The sequence below is a fragment of the Lytechinus variegatus genome, chromosome 13 (genome assembly GCF_018143015.1).
Source record: "Lytechinus variegatus isolate NC3 chromosome 13, Lvar_3.0, whole genome shotgun sequence".
NCBI lineage: Eukaryota > Metazoa > Echinodermata > Echinoidea > Temnopleuroida > Toxopneustidae > Lytechinus > Lytechinus variegatus.
The window spans coordinates 3,562,711-3,585,000 of record NC_054752.1 but is presented as its reverse complement, the minus strand read 5'-3'; the positions used below and the strand labels follow the sequence as shown (position 1 = coordinate 3,585,000).

The 22,290-nt window shown below is 36.0% G+C and overlaps 1 long non-coding RNA gene across 2 annotated transcripts; it reads left to right on the top strand.

The window, feature by feature from the left end:
• Positions 1–3,644: 3,644 nt before the first annotated feature.
• On the top strand, positions 3,645–21,337 carry LOC121426777. 2 transcript variants are annotated; one of them, XR_005971625.1, is made up of 3 exons: positions 3,645–3,886; positions 17,888–18,023; positions 19,910–21,337. It is a non-coding gene; the product is annotated as an uncharacterized LOC121426777 (long non-coding RNA). The 2 variants fall into 2 exon arrangements; XR_005971626.1 differs by lacking the exon at positions 3,645–3,886 and adding an exon at positions 3,976–4,894.
• The last annotated feature ends 953 nt before the right edge of the window (positions 21,338–22,290 follow it).

Below are 22,290 nucleotides of genomic sequence, written 5' to 3'. Positions count from 1 at the left end.
TTACCAACTTATGAATCACATACATTATGCACTTTGAATGAATTATGCACTTCCAGATGTGCTGGGCAACAAGTTAGGAAGGCCTACTGCACTGTACTGCATTGATCATGTTCACTGAAATACTCATTTGGCCTTCTGAAGTTACATGGAGTATGATAAACTCAGTGTTGTAACTGCACAAGTTGGAGGTCACTGGATCAATGTGAACACTTGACTCTTGCCTGAAATCAATCTGTCATACACTTGAATATGAAAACTGCCCTCTCGAGCTCAATATGTTATATGTTTTGCAAGGATGTCATTTCAACACTACTAGGAGTCGCATTGATTTTGCATACGTTCTACATAATGAGCCTTATCGATGATTTCATAAGCAAAAATCATGTATTTTTGAGATGCTTTCATTATAAACCTGCCTCTATTTTGTGGCATTATTGAAGATTTTTTTTTTCATATGAACTTGAACACTCACAGCCGATATTGTTGTTTACACAACTAAGATCAAATTGCAATTTTTTACTTTTATACAAATTTTGCTGTGAAATTCTGTACTGGTATGGATTTTCGTAATGGCATTGTGTATTGAGGTACCTATACATTCCATGGGGGTATGCCTTAGTAGAACTTAAGCATGTCGACGTCGTCTTCATCATCATCATCACATAATCATCAACAATCACTGTCATGTAATCATTGTCATCATTATCATCATCACCATCATCACCATTCATTATCGTCATCATCGTCATCACCACTACCATCATCATCACAATCACCATCACTGTAATCATCTTCATTATCATCATCATCACTACCACCGTTACCATCACCATTTTCCATTATGATCATTATCATGACCGTACATGTATATCATCGTGGTCATTGTTATGATAATCATTACCAATCACTATCATCATCACTATCATCAACATCATCATCATCATCATTATCATCGCCATCTTTATCATCATCTTCATCATCATTATCATTATCATCATCATCATCATCATCATCATCATCATCATCTTCGCCATCATCTTCGCCATCATCTTCATCATCGTCATCATCTTCGTCATCATCTTCATCATCACCATCTTCATCATCATCATCATCATCATCATCATCATCATCTTCGCCATCATCTTCATCATCGTCATCATCTTCATCGTCATCATCTTCATCATCACCATCTTAATCATCATCATCATCATCTTTGCCATCATCATCATCATCATCTTTGCCATCATCATCTTCGCCATCATATCATCTTCGCCATCTTCTTCATCTTCACCATCATCTTCATCATCATCATCATCATCATCACCATCTTCATCATCATCAGCAGCAGCAGCAGCAATACATTGTATATGATTGTAATTCATGTATTTATTGACCTAGCTGGATGCAACCATTATTCTAGAGCCTTGCTTCCATTATACTGTACATACCTTGTGCCATTGGAAACCAATGGCACAAGGTCATCTAGAGTTTTGCTGGGGTAAAAGTGTTTGTTGTTTTCATTTTAGTCTGGATTAGAAGGATAAATCATGGGGATGCCCAGAAGATGATTTTAGGGTAAATATTTGCAGAGGAATAATTCCTGGATGGGAGGTTGGGAATGATGAGTCATCCTTGAAGATGCAAAGAGTTCATGCAGGAGGAAGGATAGTCTGCTAATTCAGCCCTTATATAGTGGATCTACATGTACAGTAATTACTATAATACTTGATGCATTCAAAAGCATACCAATGTCAATGTCTTGTCCCTTTTTCATATGGTGTATGGTTTGTAGATCTCAAGAATATGAATTTGTAAAAGTTTGAGTGTGAGCAAAGTGAGCAAGAGGAAGGATAGTCTGCTTATTCATACTTTATATTGGATCTGAGACTTGAACGAGTGTTTTAAGCATACAGGGACCAATGTCTTGTCACTTCTGCATACATTGTACAGTATACATGTAGATCTCGAAATCTGACATAATAGGTCTATTGGCATGAATGTAAGCTACATCTATAGGGTTGTCAATAGTGGTTATTGTACAACGCCTACTTAGCTTGTTGTACGCGAGCAAATGGGAGGCTCAATGTCACACATTCGTACCGTTGCACACAAGACGTACCATCCAAAATGTACCGTCCAAATGGTACAGCTTTAGGTGACGTCACAATGCGATTTCATTGAATAAGATGACAATGCGCGTACAGCGCGCTGGCTACATGTAAATGCGCAATGCTGTCCAAGATCATGTGCGCTTGTGGGCCTGGCTTGTGGGATTTTGCTTTTCGCTTTCGATATTTTTGCTTTTCGCTTTCGATATTTTTGCTCCCTTTTCATAGATTACTGCAGGGAAAAACTCTTGTTTTTTCATATATTTGCTAGACATTTCCGAGGCGTTGTACAACACAAATAGCGAATATTCTTATTCGTGCAATGGTGTGAGATTTCGCTTTCGGGGAAAGAAACGCTCTATTCAAATCGGCCAACGCCTCGTTGAATAGAGCAACTTTCTTTCACCTCATGCGAAATCTCGCACCATCGCACTCATGCCTATTCGCTATTTGTATATTGTACAATAATGTCTGAATTAATATCATGACCACTGATTGAACATTCTGCTTGTACACTTGTTTTTTTTTCAAACTTTTGTTTCTAACTTTCTATGAATTGATGATTTCAACAAAGCTGAGAAATCTGATGGATCAGTTGTAATGTAAATAAAGTAAATGGGTTTTATTGAAATCATCATGTCTCATTGTCAAAAAATAAAATACTCTAGCAATTATTACATAACAATTTAACAAACATCAACAGTATTTACATATGAAAGATATCTAGATGATAACAAAATTACCATATAGATGGTATCAAAATTCATTTTTCCAACAGATGTTTGACAACAGCTGAACATGAAATGAACCTGAATTACAAATAAAAAGAATCACAAAACATTTTTTTTCACAATTACATTGGACATCAAGAGGTCATTCTCACATCCATGATCAATCCAGAAAAATGTTTAAAGTAAAGAGCTACATGTTAAAGGTTTTTATGGAAGTTGCAGATTTTTACTCATCAAACAATATTTTTTTTTCAGTAGGAGAAATGCAAGCAGTATGTTCAGATGTTTTATCATATGTTTCGCATTGTTTCATTTGCAATTTTCTTTTCATCATATTCAAATACATACAGTGTGTACAGTAGGTATGAAAAAGAGAGTTTTTAATTTCACACTCCACCAAATCTAGTCGTCTATTAATATTTTGGTATGTTAAGTATCAAATATTAGAGAAGTGATGCATATGAATTTACATGATTTTTGTGGTACATTGCACTTATATAGAACTTCAGAACATATGAAAATGAGGTCATATGTATGTAGACGAACAGAGATATAATATTTATGTATATATTTTTCACTATTCTAATGACTTACATACTTTGTATGTCAAGGGAAAAGTGAGAATTGCTACTGTACGTCAAGAAGTTTTAGGCTAATTATTGATAATTGGCAGAAATATCTATGAAAAATAAAATGGAGGCAAAACAATGGATATCACCCCTATGCAAACAATGGAACGATCTGGTATTCTTATTACTGCTCATGGTGTAGCCTGCATGCTGAAAATCTGTTATCATTATCCACGCATTGTGTGTATTTCCCCTGGAGCGAACAGCTGTGTGTGACTGAGACTGTGTGTGTGGACATAGCATTATTCATCAGGGGGTACCATCTCCGGGAGTTGGTTTGTGAGCAGAGTCCCTGACTGAGGGCTGGTACAAAGAATATTGCTCCTATTTACCTCATCTATTCCTCACGATCTTCTAAGGAGGAGGACTGCATCCAAGGCTGATACTACTACCTGGGGTAACAACTGGGGTGAATACGGTAGGTGTACGGTGTGTGTGTGTAAGGGTGTGTGTGTGTTTCATATTTCAGCAAGCCGAGAGCTCGGGGTTTTAGCAGGCTTTAGCGTATAGTAGTATGTTTTGTGAAGAGAGAGAGAGGGCAAGATATGTGGCATATTTGTGATGCTTCCCCCTTGGAGGCTTGACGGGCATGTACACTGACAGCGAGCTGGCTAAACAGGGGTCATTTGCATGTCTACGCTTCAGCTACCAGCGAGCCGAGTGATGCATGCACTGCAAACGCCAGTCGTTTGAAGCAGGCTGCATAATCTTGAACTTGAAGGCTATTTATGAACTATCCGTGGAGCATGGGCATGTCTTTCCTCGAAACGAACAACATTCTTTCCATTTTCTCCCATCCCGTCATTTCAAGCATTTTCCTGATTTGTCGTCTCTATGAATTGGAATTATAATGCTGTGTGCGATCAGTGGAAAGTATCTTCTACAGCATATCTCTGTATGTTCTTCTAATAAGATGGCCAGACAGAGAAAATGATGATTAAGAACTTGAGCTTGGTGCTTTTTCGTTGTCCCTCATCGCATTCTCAGCTTTCGAAATAGAGCTGCACCACAAGGAAACATCATTTGACCACTGTGTTTGTCACTGCCTCCTCCTCCTCTATGTGATTTATTCAAGCGGAACAGGATAGCAGCTACTGCTGCTTTTACAGAATCGTGCATCTTGTGAATAAGGAGATCAGATAAGCGTGAAATTTTTCTCACTGATGTGTGTGCTCGAATTTCTGAATCTTTGAGTATCTGTGCACTCAGAAAAACAAGGAAGGCCTATCCATCATAGGAAAGTTAATATAAATACTCGGCATTCAGCTCAGTGATGATAATGCCCACGTTTCTTCAAACTGGAAAGTATCCATCCATTGTATGACCATGGCATCAAAGGAGTATCAGTTGATTTGATACATGTACCTATATGGTGCTGAATACCTGAATTTTTTATCATTTGAGCGCTACATTTGTATGTTAAAAGGTATGTCAAACTAAAAAATCATCAAGTATTTGATGGAGCATTGCATAGTTTCTGATGATGATTTGTACATGTAATTATTAATGATGCTGCCACCATAATAATAATGATGATGGAAGTAAAGTCAATTTGATATTGCACATTGGCCTATAATGATAATATGCTACTTGTTCGTACATTTATCTATTAGGATGGTGACCAAATCAAACATCTGTACCATGCCCTCAAAGGAGTAACAAATGAATTGATATTTCTTGTGCTGAATTATGATAAATTCAAGGAATAGATTTGTTAATTAATGGAGGCCTATATTTCAAAACCATAATTTTTTTTTTGGAGTATAATGGTAAATGGTAATGATAAATAGTATCAATGTATCCCACCGCTGCCACCATAATAATATACAAATATATACATTACTAATATATATGTTTCTGTGTATTCATATCATTTAAATATATTTATATATTATTACGGATGGCAGCGGTGGGATACATTGATATTCATAAATAAATCCATTTATATATGAATAATATAATTTTTTAAATTTAGTGTGATGTCAACATTGAGGTTCAATGGTAAAGAATACTAATGTAAAAATTCACTTTTACCTTTTTGTGAAATGTCACTTACACCTAAAAAGCAACTGCCAATTGCGAATTTATGAATTCAAAGCTCAAATTGTTCTTAGAATGAATCATGGCTCCAACTTCCATTGAAGCTCTTTGACTGCCCCAGCTCTTCTGTGAAGTTCTGTTGTTCTTCTGACTGTCATGTATAGCTGCGCCAGTCAATCATATTGAAGCCGACTGACATTGTGATAACACAATTAGCAAGATAGATAAGCCAATTATTCCATTCTACTGTAAATTATCTTTGTGTAGTAATGATGTATAGTATACAAAGCAAGCTTTAGTCACCGGCTCCCGAAGGCTGGACTCACATCCTTGAAAAGAGCTGACAATTTGTTTGATTTATTACAGTTTTTACTTTTAATTTTTTAGATACATATGCTTGATCAAATTTTACTCCAAATTCTCTATAGGCCTTTAAATTTGATAATTTAAGGACAAGTCCCTTTTTAAAAGTGCAATATTTAGCACAAATGGGGAAAATTAAAAAGGTGAGTGAATCGATTAATAGGGCATCCAGCCCCATGGCGTTGGATTGCCTTGGATAAATCATGATAGGTCCATGGATAAATTTAGTCCTGGTATGTAAACTTTGTATCCTTTTTCAAAATTAGCGTGAACTATTTATCGCATTTTACAATTGTTATCACAAGACTGGAGAGACCATTTTGGTTCCAGTTCCTCAGTTGACTTTCCCTTTGAAGGCGTTAATGTGCAGGACACTCCCTGTCCGTCATTGCCCGGTGGACTGACAGCTCAATAAAAACAATTAACGAGCGAGTAATATAATTAGCAAAGTCAATACACTCCCATTATGTAACTCATTGATCACATCCTCAACCCTAGGCCTAGGTCTTATGCAACCAGGGGGGTGTAGAAGAATGGGAGGCCATAGAGGCTGTTCTCACTACGTTCCTAAAACTAGTTTAGTGGAAACTAGTTTAACGCGTAGTGAGAACGGTCAAAGCGGTCTTGGAAGCGATCTTCCAAACCAGTTTGGAAAACCACCTCGCGATGTAGTTTTCAAGATTGCTTTGCCTCGTTAAACTGGTTTTAGCGTGAGGACACAACCGATCTTCGGGAAGCGATCTTCACACATTTTGAGCGCGCTACTCCACACAACAGGTGTAGAATGCCTATGCTGCGGTTTCGAATTTCGCACGAACATCTCACCCCACTGAGAGCATTTCCATAGCAACAAGAGTGCTTTACGTGAAGTGATTTTGAAAACCACTTTCGTGTGATCAAGTGAGAACGCTAGCAAAGCGATCTTCCTCCAAAGTGGTTTCCTGAATCGGTTTCCAGTAAACTAGTTTTAGAAAGCATAATGAGAACGGCCTCATAGACCTTTTTGTTAGCCCCGGTGGGTGTTACGTAAAGTTGTTCGTAAGTTGCGAATGACTTTACACACGACCGGTGATCTTTACTTGTGGTACATGATATATCCCTATGTAGGTCACTTAAGAACATACGGCCATGCGTTTTGAGTTGGGCCCATTTCCGTTACAACTCAAATTTTCCTCGAAAATCGCACCATTTTATAAAATTGTATTTTTTTCTTATGTTTGACATCCTTTACCCATAAAAGTATATATATTCTGAAAGGAAATTGTCTGAGGAATTCAAAAATGCAATCAGAAAAGGCATAGGGTAATGTCATAAAAAGTTAAAGGTCAAAATTTGTGGAAAACTGTGAAAAAAACATACTTCCCAATAAATCTGAGAATCAGATAAACTTTACACCCTATAGGGAAATAACATGCATATTTCAACTCTTTAGAGTGAGACCTTTCCAGTGATATATAACTTGTTGGGGATAACTCTACCAAAATAACTGGGCGCAATCGTCTTTTGAGACCAAATTTCACATCACAATTTTTGCGGGTTAATATGTGTCAATGCTTGATTTACCCCTAAAATATTAATTAGTCTTGCCTTTAGTTGCATAAATACACTTGCAAACACTAACCAGTATATTATAATATATTAACTGTGGTTATTATGAATAAAAAATGATTTCATTTGACTCAAATTGTGGGATTCGTCACCTCTTGGCTCAAAGACCGGTGGACCACAGGTTGACAACTGAGAGTCAGGTTTAACATATAAATATAGGAAAAATGTGAATGCACAATGAAAAGTCCTCATTACTGCTTGAGCTTATTTAAAATTAGTGTAAACAAAAACAACTGACAAGTTATAAATTTTTCATTAATTAAAATTGCATAAAAGGTGTATTTATATCTATTATGTTACCAGAGTAATCTGAAGATTCTGACACAAAGTTATCACTATCAGTCTACGCTGTCAATATTGAAACCATGAGGTCATAATTATTAAAACAATAGATTGATTTATCTCTGAAGCCTTTAATTAGTTTGTGCTTTTCTATTTGAAATTTATGCAGCTTCTAAATTTTATTCAAGGTGTAACCCACAACTGTATTTTATCTCTCCTCATTTCCTATACATCAGACAGGGGCAAGTCCAAGAATTCGCGCGCGTTACGTATGGGACATTTCAGAGGGTTTAATGACCCGAAAAAAAGTGTTAAATGACTTTGATTAGATTGAATACCCTCATGATGGTAGACACCTAGGAGAAGAATAATCATGCAAAAAATTGTGACATATGACCCTGACCTTGACCTTTTAGAGAGAAAAGATGTGCCGTTACGTATGGGACGCAGAGAAAAGACAAGTTTTAATACATTTTTTTCAAGTTGAGAATTCTCTAAAAGTATTTCACTTGACAACTTGAAACTTAGTGTGATAGAAGTCACAATTCTATAGTATATTTATGGCAAGTTTCATGCCATACGCCAAATCTCTCTAATTACAGACTCTGATTAAACAAATTAATGACATGTTACGTATGGGACAGTTACGTATGGGACATTTTGTCCCCATAGAGAACGTACACAATTTTCCCCATAATTCAAAAAATTGAAATAATTTGAAAAATGGAAATAACAAAAGAGTATCTTTCTCTGAAAATGTTCTACAGAGACATATTTGATATGACTGAAGGGGAAATTAGCAATTTCAACCTTTTTATTACTTGTTTTTCATGGTTTTATGAATTTCTTATGTATTTCTTTGTTTTTTATTTTTTTCATATTTTTCCATTTTCAATTTTTTTTTGCTTCAATTGTATTCATTAATCAGTATTCATAACAAATCAGTCCTTAAAAACTAAAGGAAAGGTAAATAATCACTATTTAGAGCACTCTTGAAATTTGTTTTTTTCCATTCACTTTGTACACAAATCTCCCCATTGACATTGTGTGTAAATGTCCCATACGTAACATGTTGTCCCATACGTAACAATTTTTTAATTAACTTTTAATTAAAAAGTAAACTCTATTTTTGAAACTTTTTGTGGTATAACATTTTCATACTAAATAAATTAGAACTTCCCAGAGATGCAACAATACAAGTATTGTATTATGAGAAATAACTTAAAAAAACATCCTCAAAATGTTACGTATGGGACATTCCATCCTTGGACAAGACCTAATTTGCATAATTAATTAGATGACACCACTTTTTTCTGCCAAAAGTAATAAGATGTTAGGGGGTCCATGTCCCACCTATGACTAAATCTCAGAAGTTTTGTTTTCATTTTCTATGAGTTTTTATAATTGTCCCATACGTAACGCCCATTTTACCGATTATGCAAATTAGGTGCCCCAAATTAGCATGCTCCCCTCGTCTACCACCATGCAAAAATGGCCAATTGATGTTACATAATTGCTAATTACTGGTAAACGAAGTAATCTCAAGTATTTCTTTTTCTTTTAAGTAATTGGTATAAAGATTCCCTTTAATATAATACCAAATATACCCATGTAGCACATGTATTTCAAGTTTTATACCATTAATTATTACTGTGCTTGTCGTGCAAATGTAACGATACCACCTATTTGCGGGCCCAACTTAAAACGCATGGCCATATATTCCAGTTGTGCGTAACTTTATGAACAGCTATATGAAACATCAACCTGGGGGCCGTTTCATAAAGCTGTTCATAAGGGGGACTTAGGTTTAAGTACAACTGGTGATCCTTTCTTGTGGTAAATGATGTTCACCATGTTCCTGGAGGGGCCACTTACATTGACGAGTGGATACCATGCGCGACCAAAAAAACACGTAAAAAGGATGTCTTTTTCACGATAGGGCACGTTACGTACGTAACGTGATAAGGGTGCCAAAAACACAAAAATAATAAAAAAGGGTATCTATTTCGCTAGGAAAATTACGTGTTTAGGGTCTAATTTGCAGGGATGATAAAACAAAATTAAAATGTTTTATAAAGGATGTCATTTTTGCACCAACACTTCGTGTTTAGAGTCCGATTTGCGCGAGGTATAGAAGTGGGGTCGTACTAAACCAAATAAGGTAAAGCCGACGATCGAAGGAACCGTAACAATAAAACATTCCTGTACTTGTTTAGGGGTTCATTTCAGGGAATGTTTGCCAAGAGTATCGTTTTTGTTTCCAATACTTGTTAAGGGTAGGGTTTCACACGCCAATACTTGTTAAGGGGTTCATTTTCAGAATATGGAAATTACGTGTTTAGGGTGCTTTTCGAGACCCCTTGGTCGCGCATGGTATCCACTCGTGAATGGAAGTGGCCCCCCCGGGACCATGTTCCTTGGTGATAATTAGTGCGTAAGAGAGGTAAGAGGTAAGCTTTATGAAACACCCACCAGGTCCTGTTGTTACTAATTGTGGTATTTTTGCGATCCACCTTGACAATTCCGTTTTGCAGGAGTGTTTCTACACTTTTTCCCATGTATGCCTGTGAAGTTCATTGTGGTAGATAAGAGGAGATGAGTAATTCTTGTACTTTTATTTAGGAGTGACATTTTCTTCCTTCCTGTGCTGCTTTTCCTATAAAATCACTGCTCTATCAATTTTACTGGAGCTTAATACCTTGGTCACATTTGTTCTACGGCGGCCGTACGGCGAATCGAAAACAGCCGTTTTTGTACCAGCTACATATACATGTAGGTGGTTTTAGTAATTAATAAAACGGCTGTTTTCGACTCGCCGTACGGCCACCGTAGACCAAATGTGACCATGGTATTAGAGGTGCTAGTGTGACAGATTTGTAATTTATTTCACCAATTCTTTTGAATAGATTGATCGTTGAGTATCAAAATAATAATAATGATATAGGTATACCCAGGGAAGCCACTTCAGTTATGAAAACTGTTCTCCCAAAGGGCCCTGCTATTATTATTACCCGACCTTTAGCTGGGCTGCCTAGGCGCTCAAGCATTCAAGGAATTTCTTCCTACTGGGTACCCATTCACCTCACCTGGGTTGAGTGCAGCACAATGTGGACAAATTTCATGCTGAATGAATTACGCCATGGCTGGGATTCGAACCCACAACCCTTCTTTTTCAAAGTCAGATACAAGCATCCCGTAGTCAAAGCATGTGTAGATCTCTATTCTATATTTGTTTGAATAATATAGTGTGAAGTTGTAAACTACTTTTCATATGATTTTGTATAGGCCTGTAGGCAAAGTACTGTATACAGTGTACATTAATTCCGAGCATTATCTACAACATTAAACTGATCCACATGTAAAGTTCTGAGATATATACATGCAGGTCACGTCCTCTTTTCCCCATTCTCCTCCAAGCTCCACCTTATAGTTCATCAGTCTGATTCTTGAAGAAAATCTTGTCAGAAAAAGAAAAAAATGTGAAGTTGAGCTCCGGTTCATCAACAATTACACGTTTCTGTTATGAAATTTGTTAGCATTCGAAGTTTTTATCACTTGCATACACTGATACAGTACTTAGCTTCACTAGCTGATATTTCAGATGGCCTACATGTAGGATATTGTTTCTGATTTCAGTACAAGAAATCATGTTTCTAGGTCAAATGATTCCCAATATTAAACAGTGATCCTCAAATCTGATTTGTTATGTCATTGGGATGGCTTGTGAGGCCTCCTTTCCTAAAATACGATTTATTTCCATTTTCTTGTTTGGTTGTACGTATATAAATTGATGTGTACCTGGCAAAAACAACCTTTCTTGTCTCCATAGATACAAATAATGAATAAGGATGAATGCTTATGATAAATTTGCTCTGTGAGGTAAGGTAAAACTTGATACAAGGAAATGGGCAAATTTGAATTTATTGAGACACACAATAATCACAAATCCATGCATATAATCATAACAGTCAATTAAAGTACATATATTTAATAGTGTGTGTTTAAAACAAAATGAATTGTAAATTAATGAATGCTGAAGCCAGCTACATCTATCATATTCATCGTTTGAATTATTAAACAGAGCTTTCTGATTCAAGGCAACTTATTTACAATTTTTTTGAGGAAACATTTTCTAGAAAAAGAGAAAAACAAAAACCTATTCTATTTGGGGCCCGTTGCAGAAAGAGTTGCAACGCAACTAAAAAAAATCTTGCGCAACTTGATTTTCAGCCAATGAAGCACCCGTATTCGGGACTTGCACTTGATATTTTCATTTGCGTTTAAATGCAACTCTTTCTGCAACTGGTCCCTGGAGACACAAACATGTAGACCTCCATGATCATTTTATCAAAAGTAAGAAATAATGAAGCTGCAATATCTCTTATTATGTTTTTTGCCTTTACTTGCTCTTATGCATTCTTTTCTTTTGCAGTGAAAGAATTAATGGAATATGATTGAGGTTTTCTCCTCTAAAAGTAAAACAAAAAAATGGTTTATGGATAACCAAAGACAGAATGATAAATGGTCTCAGTATCTGATAATCTCAGCCTTGTTAAGTAGATGCATCAAATATGATTGAGGTTTTTGTCCTCTAAAAGTAAAGTAAAACAAAAAGATGGTTTATGAATTACGGAAGACAGAATGATAAATGATCTCAGTATTTGATAATCTCAGTCTCGTTTAGTAGATGCATCATGTGACATAAGGCTGGCCACTGACAAGCAAGCTGAGCATGCTGGGTATTATATTACCCCCAAGAGTGGCATTGAACTTGCCAAAAATACCGACTGACCAGAATGAATCGGTGTCGGGTTTGGCATAGCTCGTCCATGCGTGTACAGTTCTTGCTCAATGACTCAAACCAATACTGGTTAATGCTCTAGAGTAAAAATACAACCGTGATAAGCTTGTTTGGTTTTGTGGGAAGCTCAAGAAAATTTGTCGTAAGAAATGGTAGTATGTGTGAAAATGTTATTGTGCTTTCAAGACAAGAGTCCTAGAGGTGTTGTGGATCAGTGGATAAGTCTCCGGACTGTGAACCACAAGGTCCAGGGTACAAATCCCACCACAGCACTAGCGTCCTTTGGCAAGGCATTTTAATGTATCTACATTTGCCACTCTCCATCCAGGTGTAGTAAATGGGTACCCGGTAGGAAGGAATTCCTTGAATACTCGATGCGCCTGATCAGGGTATCCGCGCTAAATCTGGGGTATTAGCAGCGCCTAGAAACATTTGTATTAAGCGCTATATGAATGTTACATACTATCATTTTGTCTAGATGCAGTACAACACTTTCATTATAGACCTAGTCATTTTTCCACATATTTCAGAGACAAAAAATGATTTTTTTTTGTCTGAAATATGTGGAAACTCTAATTTATACATCTCCTTTTTTTTGTCCCTAGCTATTGTATTCTATAATATGTTCCCGATAGTGTCTGGTGGTACTAATAATAGTTGGTATAAATTCTATAGCACCTCTTCCACGAGGTATAGGCCCTGTGGTGATATAAGATGACATCCCTGGTTTATAGCAATTTATACCAGGCAGTGAAAGTATTGGACTTGGTCCAGTCCAGAATAATTTAAGCCTTTGTAAGAATGTGGATAATATTAGGTTTTCGATTTTGTGATTCGATTTAATATTGGCGATGATTCTATAAGTGGAAATCACTAAGATGATACATTCTTTAAAAACCCAATACAGTATGCCTATTAAAATTGCATACTACCATGATAGTAGCATTCATGATATGGTACATGTATGTTTTACCTTAGAGTGGAGTTTATGTAGAATGCAGGTATGCTGGTAGTCTAGACACTGAAGATTGACTTGGCAGTGTAAGCATTAATACTACCTGGTAGTATTTCAGTATAGGTTTCATGTTTCTTGCTTTCTTGTCCCCCCAAAATAATAAATAAAGGTGAAGTACTGTACTTTTCACATTTTTGAACACCTATACATTATTATCAAGAGTAGATCTACATGTATGAAAAGTTCTAAACAGTGCTAAAAAACTAATGAAAGTGTCCCACTCCTATTCAATATCACCTGACTCTGCTCAGTCCAATACAATCATGCTCAGAGTTGAAACACTGATAGGGGGGGGGGGCTGGGGGACATGGACCCACAGCCCCATATTTCCACAAGTAAAAAGACCGAGAAGGAAAGTAAAGAGGGTGAAATAGAATATTTTCTGAATTCTGGATATTATGTATTTATATTATTGATTATATTATTGAATTCAAATTCAAAATGGCCATTTTCTTTGGCTTGCTTGCATGCTCTACACCCCCACTCATTTACAATGTACACTTACATGTACTACGGGGGCCCGTTGCATAAAACTTTTTACCTGAGAAAACTAAGGTTGTTTTTACCAGAGTTTTTGCCCTTTGCTAAAGTCAATGGCAGAAATCAGACTAACCTTAGTTTTCAGTTTTTACCAGAGTTTTCTCAGGTAAAAAGTTTTATGCAACAGGTGTCAGGTGTCCTCTATTAAAGTGCACTGTGTTCTGTTTATAGTTTATACTTCAGATTTTTGTTTTAAATACCTAATAGATACCATGTTGTTAACTGTGGAAGCAACATTGTTTTAATAAGTAATGCAATACAATTCAAAATATGATTTTGATTTTGCCCTGACCCAGGTGTAGTGAGTTGGTACCTCGGTGCGAAGAAACTTTGTGAATGCTCGAGCGCCTGAACAGAGTAGCTTTGCTACTGCCAGGGTAATTTAGTATGCACTATGTAGTGCTTAATGATATTGTGTAAGCACTGCATTTATGTTGCCTATTTACTACGATCTGTAAACCCAATAGTTATTAGGCTTTAAACATTTTCTACATATATACACAGTATATTGTAAAGCATGTACTGTAGCCTCGATTCATTCTTAATTTTAAGCGCATTATACATGAATGATATATATTCGGCCCTACACCTGTATATTCGACATATCTGATATCTGTATACATGTACATGTACATGTAGGCCTATATGCACAACACGTGTACAGCGAGCTAACATGAGAGCAGTATAGCAATATTATGAAGAGGAAATATCGGTCATGGAAAAGGAATCGAGCAGCGTGTATATTTTTCCTGCCTTGCGGAGTTAATTGTATTACATTAGCAGCACAGGAGGGAAAGGAAGCTCTTATCTCTCCTCCTGACAATGTTTTTTAATTAATTAGTCTTCCTTCAAGGCTATAGAGATGATGCTTTAAGTTTTAGGCCAATAGATCAGTAAATTCCTTTTCTGTGATACCATGCAAGTGTCTTGAAAATAAAAATGAAGGTGTAAGAAGTGGGGGATTAATGGGGCAGGAAGAAAATAGAAGAAAATAGTGATTGTATATAATTGTATTTGAAAAATCGTTCTCTTGCCATGACTAATTAACTCCTACATGTACATGATATGCAATTATTATTATTATTATTTATTTATTTGGCCACAAAAAACATACAAAAATTGTACAATGTAATTACATAAATACAATTTGAAATCGAATAATTAAATATGGATAAAGTAAAAATGAAAGAGAAGAAGAAAGGAATAAGAAAACGGTTTTTCCATGGGCCAGGGCTCGCAAAAGTAAAATTCAGTACTATTGCCCAGAGGCATGCGAGCCCTCATGGAAAAACCGTTGAGAGAATATTGCACAGTATTCAATATATAAAATTGCACATTATTAAAATTCAAATAAAAAACATTGACAAACATTATTGAAAAAAAAGTATGTAATGCCAGGCAAGATAAAAGAAATAAAGAGGGGTATTGGGAAGAATTTGAATACCCATGCCGGACTGATTAAAGAATGTGTGCAATACAATATATAATCCAAGAAAAACCGTAGGATGAATATGAATAATGCACCAGCCTCCAACAATGACAACCTACATACATGTATGTACAAAAAATAGAGATAAAATTATACTGTATGCTGTGATACTTACTGAAATCGCCATCAACAATGAGTAAAAAGTTTCTGACGATGATGTTAATATTCATGTATAATAATAATAATAATAATAGACACTTCTTGTATAGCGCATAACACATTATAAATAACATCTCTATGCGCTTCCAAAGGACTTGGATATTATTACCCTGGCTTTAGCCTCGCAGCCTTTTACAGCGCGATGGCATTTCAAGGAATAAATTCCTGCCAGGTACCCATTTACCTCACCTGGGTTGAGTGCAGCACAATGTGGATAAATTTCTTGCTGAAGGAAACTACACCATGGCTGGGATTTGAACCCACGACCCTCTGTTTCAAAGTCCGGAGACTAATCCACTGGGCCACAACGCTCCATGTATACTAAACATTGCCTACATACATGATTTTCATTCATAAGTGATTCATCCTTGAATTAAGGCTACACTTATTAATTATCTAGTGTACATGTAATGCATTCCACTAGCCACTGGGTCTCTCTAATCTAGAGACCTGATTGTTTGTGTAACGATATGAATGGCATAATAATATCAGCGAAAGTGTGCATAGGCTTCTCATGTTCTACGAGAATGAGTTGAATGCATCTTGAATACTCTGTACATTTGTAAACTACACAGGAGTTGTGCCAGACTATTTTCATCTACAGTATTAATTGATTAATTGATTGATTGATTTATTCATTCATTCATCCATCCATCCATCCATTTATTTCTTTATTTGTTTATTTTTTATTTGTGTACTTATTTATTTGTTCATTAATTAATTAATTTATTTAGTTTTTCTTTTTTTGTGGGGGGGGGGGAAACGGGGCAAGCCGAACAATTGGTTATGTAACGTCTTAATATGTAGTGATTACAAATTTATGTATTCTTTGTTTCTTTGTTTAGTGTAATGGATGATTAGGAATTAATTATTGAATGATTAGGAATTAAATATTGTGAAATCAAATCAAACGAATTACCTTGAATGAATGCCTGTATGTTTGTTTCTTAATATGTGATACATTGTATCCATTAAACACTACTCTACCATGTACTGTATCATGAATTCACTATTTTATCAGACTTATTTTGATAACATGTAATTTCATGATGATATTCAAATTTCAAAGCATTTTATAGCCTGGACAAATGCAATAATTCTTTTTATCCTCCTTGAGGGACTCAAGAGTCTCTGTAAACAAGATACTATGTCTGCTTGACTTTTGAATTCACATCCTTCCTGTCTTGAGACTTCAGATTTACCACTGAGCCAGTATGTACTTACTTTATCTCATAAATGCAATTATTGTATCGATAATAATGCAAGAAGAAGCTGAACGCATCTCATCAAGTCACACTCTAAAGATGATATCCTTTGAGTGGCAAAATAAGGGTTTTCATTTCGATGTAGAATGTCAAGGTCATTTTTATCAAACATGAAAATATCAGAATAAATTGCATTCGTACAATGATGACCATACATGTAAGTGTATGAGGGATTGTACTGTACATCTTGTAATTCTATAAAGAAGATAAAGGGCTATTTAGACTACTAGTATTCAGTCAGTGTATGCTGATGTATGGAAAGTCACTTGATCATTTTATTTTATTTTTGATACCAGGAGTCACCTTTTGTTTAACAAAAATTGATTTTATAAAAGAAATATTCATTTTGTCTCCAATCAGTGGCGTACCTAGGATTTTCCACGGGGGGAGGGGGCAAAAACGTCCCCCCCCCCCCCCCTAGGTACGCTAGTGTCTCGAACGATATCACAGGGGTAACACACGCTACTGTTGTGTGAAGTGGAGCTTGACTACTGTGAAAAAAGTCACAGGCAGACCGGGTGGGATTTGAACCCACAACCTCTGGATTACTGGACTAGTATCATAACCACTAGACCACCTTAACTAACAATTTAAAAGATTAAAAATTGAGCGCTTAGTGTGAACCCCCGGGGGAGGGGGCAAAAACGTCCCCCCCCCCCCCCAGTTCTGTTAGGTTCATACCCAGCATTGTATAACATTTTAAAGTCAGCATTTGTACTGTGTATACATGGCATGAAAAAGATTTATTAAAGTGACTATCAAATTTAACAGGGCCTACAGTTGCATTGATAAACATTTTCCAAAGTTTTGTTTACTAGTTTTCCTCAATCTCATTTTTACTCTGCTTCATTATATAGGTCTGACACAGCGGATACTCTAAGCGATACGTCTGGTGACATCACAGACATGGACGCGGAACCCGACAGCGACGTGGAGCAGGACTTGGACCAAATGCTTGGAACATGGCTTGGGGAACTGGAAACAATGACCAAGGTAAATGTAGTAACATGTAATTTTTTTTTTGGGGGGGGATTTAGGCTTGGAAACATGTACATTTTCTAGGAGTTTTGAATTTGGGATGGGGGGGGGGGCTTTTTTGCAGTTTTTAGAAAGCAAAAGAGAAAAAAAGGTTTTCACTTGAGAAATATGACCTATTTTCACCATTTATAGAAGAGATATCAGACTTGAAAATATGTACATTCTTCATAGGGGCTTTAGAATTCCAGATTTGGAAGGGGGTGGGACAAAGAATGCTGTATAGCAAAAAAAGAAAGAAAGGCCATAATTTCCTAGGAAATGTGTGTGTTTTCACCTTCACTTCTTGAGGGGGGGAGGGGGAATGGGGGCCCAATAAACACAGGGTTATTTTTGCAATAAAATTTGTGGTTAAAAATGGGGGCATTTCCCTCCAGGCCCCTCTGTCTCCCTGCATCTGTGTCTGAATACAGCTTCTAGTTCTGTGTACCACTACTCTGTACAAAAAGCCTAATGCCCTTTTTACACAGGATTTTCTTAACCCCGGACTATCGCTAACCCCGTACTATCCTTAACCCCGTACTATTTTTTTTCCTTTTCACACATGCCAAATTGTTATTGCTAACCCCGGATAAAGAATGCTTGCTTTTTACACACGAAACTCGCTAACCCCGGACTAGTGGTTTTTGTCGATCATTCGTAGTACAAGTGCTTCACTCGTACACTTTTACACACGCTACAATTTCCTTAACCCCGTACTATAGGTAGGGCCAAATTGCCATTTAGCCCCACCTATAGTACGGGGTTAAGCTTAGCCCACTTTCGTTTTACACATGCGATCTTAACCCCGTACTATTGCTCTTAGCACCGCAATTGGTGGGATAACCCTGCTTTTTTGCAGGGCCAAATAATCCCGTACTATAGGTGGGGTTAGCCCACTTTGCAAAAACGCTGTGTAAAACGAAAGTGGGCTAAGCTTGACCCCGTACTATAGGTGGGGCTAAATTGCCATTTAGCCCCACCAATAGTACGGGGTTAAGGAAATTTTAGCCTGTCTAAAAAGGGTATTAGAAAGGTTTCTTTTAGTTTCTTAAACTATACAGACCATTGCAAGTTCAGTATTCAGTTTCAGTTTCTTCAAGAGTACATGATCTTTTCTCTTGTATTGTGAAACCTTGCAGTATACATACATGTATGTGCAATTGTAAATTTTTAAGTGCCAATATATGATAGGCACCGATTACAGTGCTTGGTTAAACATATGCAGTGCTTTCTTTTTATGTACTCCACAAAGTGTTATTATCTTTATACTTTTTGATTTGTTGGAAATTATTTATTTGTCTCAATCTTGTTAATTCGCCCCCCTTCATTTTACTGAGCCCCATTCTTTTTTCTACTCATCCGTTCTTTTAGTTGTCATAGTTTTCATCTCCCTGTATCTCTTCCTCTTCATCCACTGTTGTTTAAAGGTAAATGCTAGTTTTGGTAACGATATCAAAATGAGTTCGTACAGAATCCAATGAAATGACCACTAAAGTGTCTGTTTGTATAAATAAAACGCATGTGCCAAAGGATTCTGGAAGAAATCGTGTAATTGCTGAGAAATCAGCAAATAAGCACAGGATTCGGGTAGGGCGTCGGGCCCGACGCCCTAAGCAATAATTATACATTGTCCCACGTGCGCTTATCTGTGTTGGGGATTTTCGGTGTGAACATTTTTCAGCGTAAATTTCAAGATTTCACAAAGTCCAGTTAATGTAACTGTACCAGATCTAGATCCTCGATGATATACTGGCAATTAAGCCTTGTTTTACAGACTTTCTCATGAAATCAGTGTTAACAGGCAACTACTGGAATTTCTCTTTAAGTCTTGACCAACAATATTTTCTTCCTTTTTCTTTCAGTCGATTGATGCTGATTTAGGAGATTCATGTCAGAGCAAACCTGCCCCTCTCCCCCAACACAATCAACACTTGGAACATTAGACAACTTCAGCTTTTCGGCTTTCCAGCTAGCTCGTAAGTTTTTAATATACCCTTCGCATTAAACAAGGAAATCTGTAATTTGCTATACTTCTCTGTATAATAATGAAAATTTGCTACTATTTTCATACTTTTTTGTGTGTTTAAATTTTTTTCTTCTGATTATTACTGGCATACCTTGACCCTTACCAGCCTTTAATAGCTTGCTGTACCCTTCATAGTTTACACTAAATGGGAAGTCAGTGACACTTCTCATCAGAATCATTATAATTATTTCCATACTTTTATTCATAGTTTTTTTAAACTTGTAATAATGGATCCCTTCTATTTCTCTTCTTCCTAGCCTCTCTGCTAGCTTAAACTCATACCATTCATTGTTAATATTAAATAGGGAAATGTGTACCGGTACACTAATCACTCTCTTCTATATTAATAGCTCAAACTTTCCCTCATTTCCAATATATTTTTATGCTCATCATTCTCTTTTCTACTAATGACAGGTGGTTTATTCTTGATTTTCAATCTTTACCTTGAAGCATATTCCAAAAAAGAACCTCTTTGCGTTAATTGATTACAGGAATGTCACTTACGGTTTGAGTATGTTCATATAGCAAGCTCCCCTGCCAGCAAAACCAATTTTCATGTTTTTCAAATTATAAAAAAAAATGTCACAGAGCATAATTCAATTTCCTACTCATTTTTATGCTTCAATACAAGTTTCCTTTGCTCATTTGCTATTAAACATCTGTGTAAAGTAACATTTCAAGATATCTTCTTAATTTCATCCATCCGTGCTTCTAATCTTCCATTTTAATCTTCTCTCCTTTCTTCATAACAGTAATATTAATTTTGATCTGAAATGTCTTATTTCAACATACACGTTTATTAATAATTCAGTTGATTGAAAGAATGTCCATCATTCTGTCATACTGTAACAATCATCTTTTATCTTTCATTCTCTGATATACAGGATATTTGTTTTAAATTGATACTTGAAATAGAATAAAAAATGAATTCCAAGAAACTCTTTCCTCATACAAAATATTATCCTATAAAACTTTTGGATTGGATACTTGCAGAATTATAAAGAAGACTAATATTCACATGCATGATGCATGATCCAGGTTTACTCTAGATAGGAGATTTCATACCTGCCTGATTACAAAATTACCCATCAAATCCAAGAACGTAAGATGTTTTCGTGGTTTCATGACTTTTGCACTGGCGACAATTGCTCTGTTCTAATCAAATATCGAAGTAAATTCATGAGTATTTTGTGATGGAGTGGGTATGAAGGTGCTCTTTTCCTTGTTTTGAATCTCGATATCAAATTCATATAACTTAAAGATCAAGTCCACCTCAGAAAATTTTGTATTTGAATCTATAGAGAAAAATCAGACAAGCACAATGCTGAAAATTTCATCAAAATTGGATGTAAAATAAGAAAGTTATGACATTTCAAAGTTTTGCTTATTTTCAACAAAATAGTTATATGAACGAGCCAGTTACATCCAAATGAGAGAGTCGATGATGTCACTCACTATTTCTTTTGTTTTTTATTTGAATTATACAATATTTTAATTTTTACGAATTTGACGATTAGGACCTCCTTGCCTGAAGCACAAAATGTTAAAATAATGGAATTCCACGTGTTCAGGGAGGAATGAAACTTCATTTCACATGACAATGATGAGAAAATACAAATATTTCATATTTCATATAATAAAATACAAAAGAAATAGTGAGTGATGTCATCAACTCTCTCATTTGGATGTAACTGGCTCGTTCATATAACTATTTTGTTGAAAATAAGCGAATCTTTAAAATGCCATAACTTTCTTATTTTACATCCGATTTTGATGAAATTTTCAGTGTTATGTTTGTTGAATTTTTCTCTTTTTATTCAAATCAACTTTTTTTGGGGGTGGACTTGTCCTTTAACTGTAAAGTATTTTTTGTGATGGAGTGGGTATGAAGGTATCCTTTCCTTGTTTCGCTTCCCGATCATCAGGAAATAGGATTGCAATAGAAAGGATGCCCAGTACTAGTGTAGAGGGTGCTTCTTATACAGCACTCAAGGGAATTGAATTTGATAGTTATATGTGTAGGCCTATATACATCTATTGAATAGAAAAATAGTTGATATATCCGTGAATATAGAATTCCCTATCATATAAAGTACACTCTAAAAACTGACATGTTAAATTGAATCAATATTTGAAAGGTTGGAGGGGAAACTATTTCTAAATATTGCATTTACCACTTGAAATAATTTGACCCAACATTTAAAATGGTTGGATTCA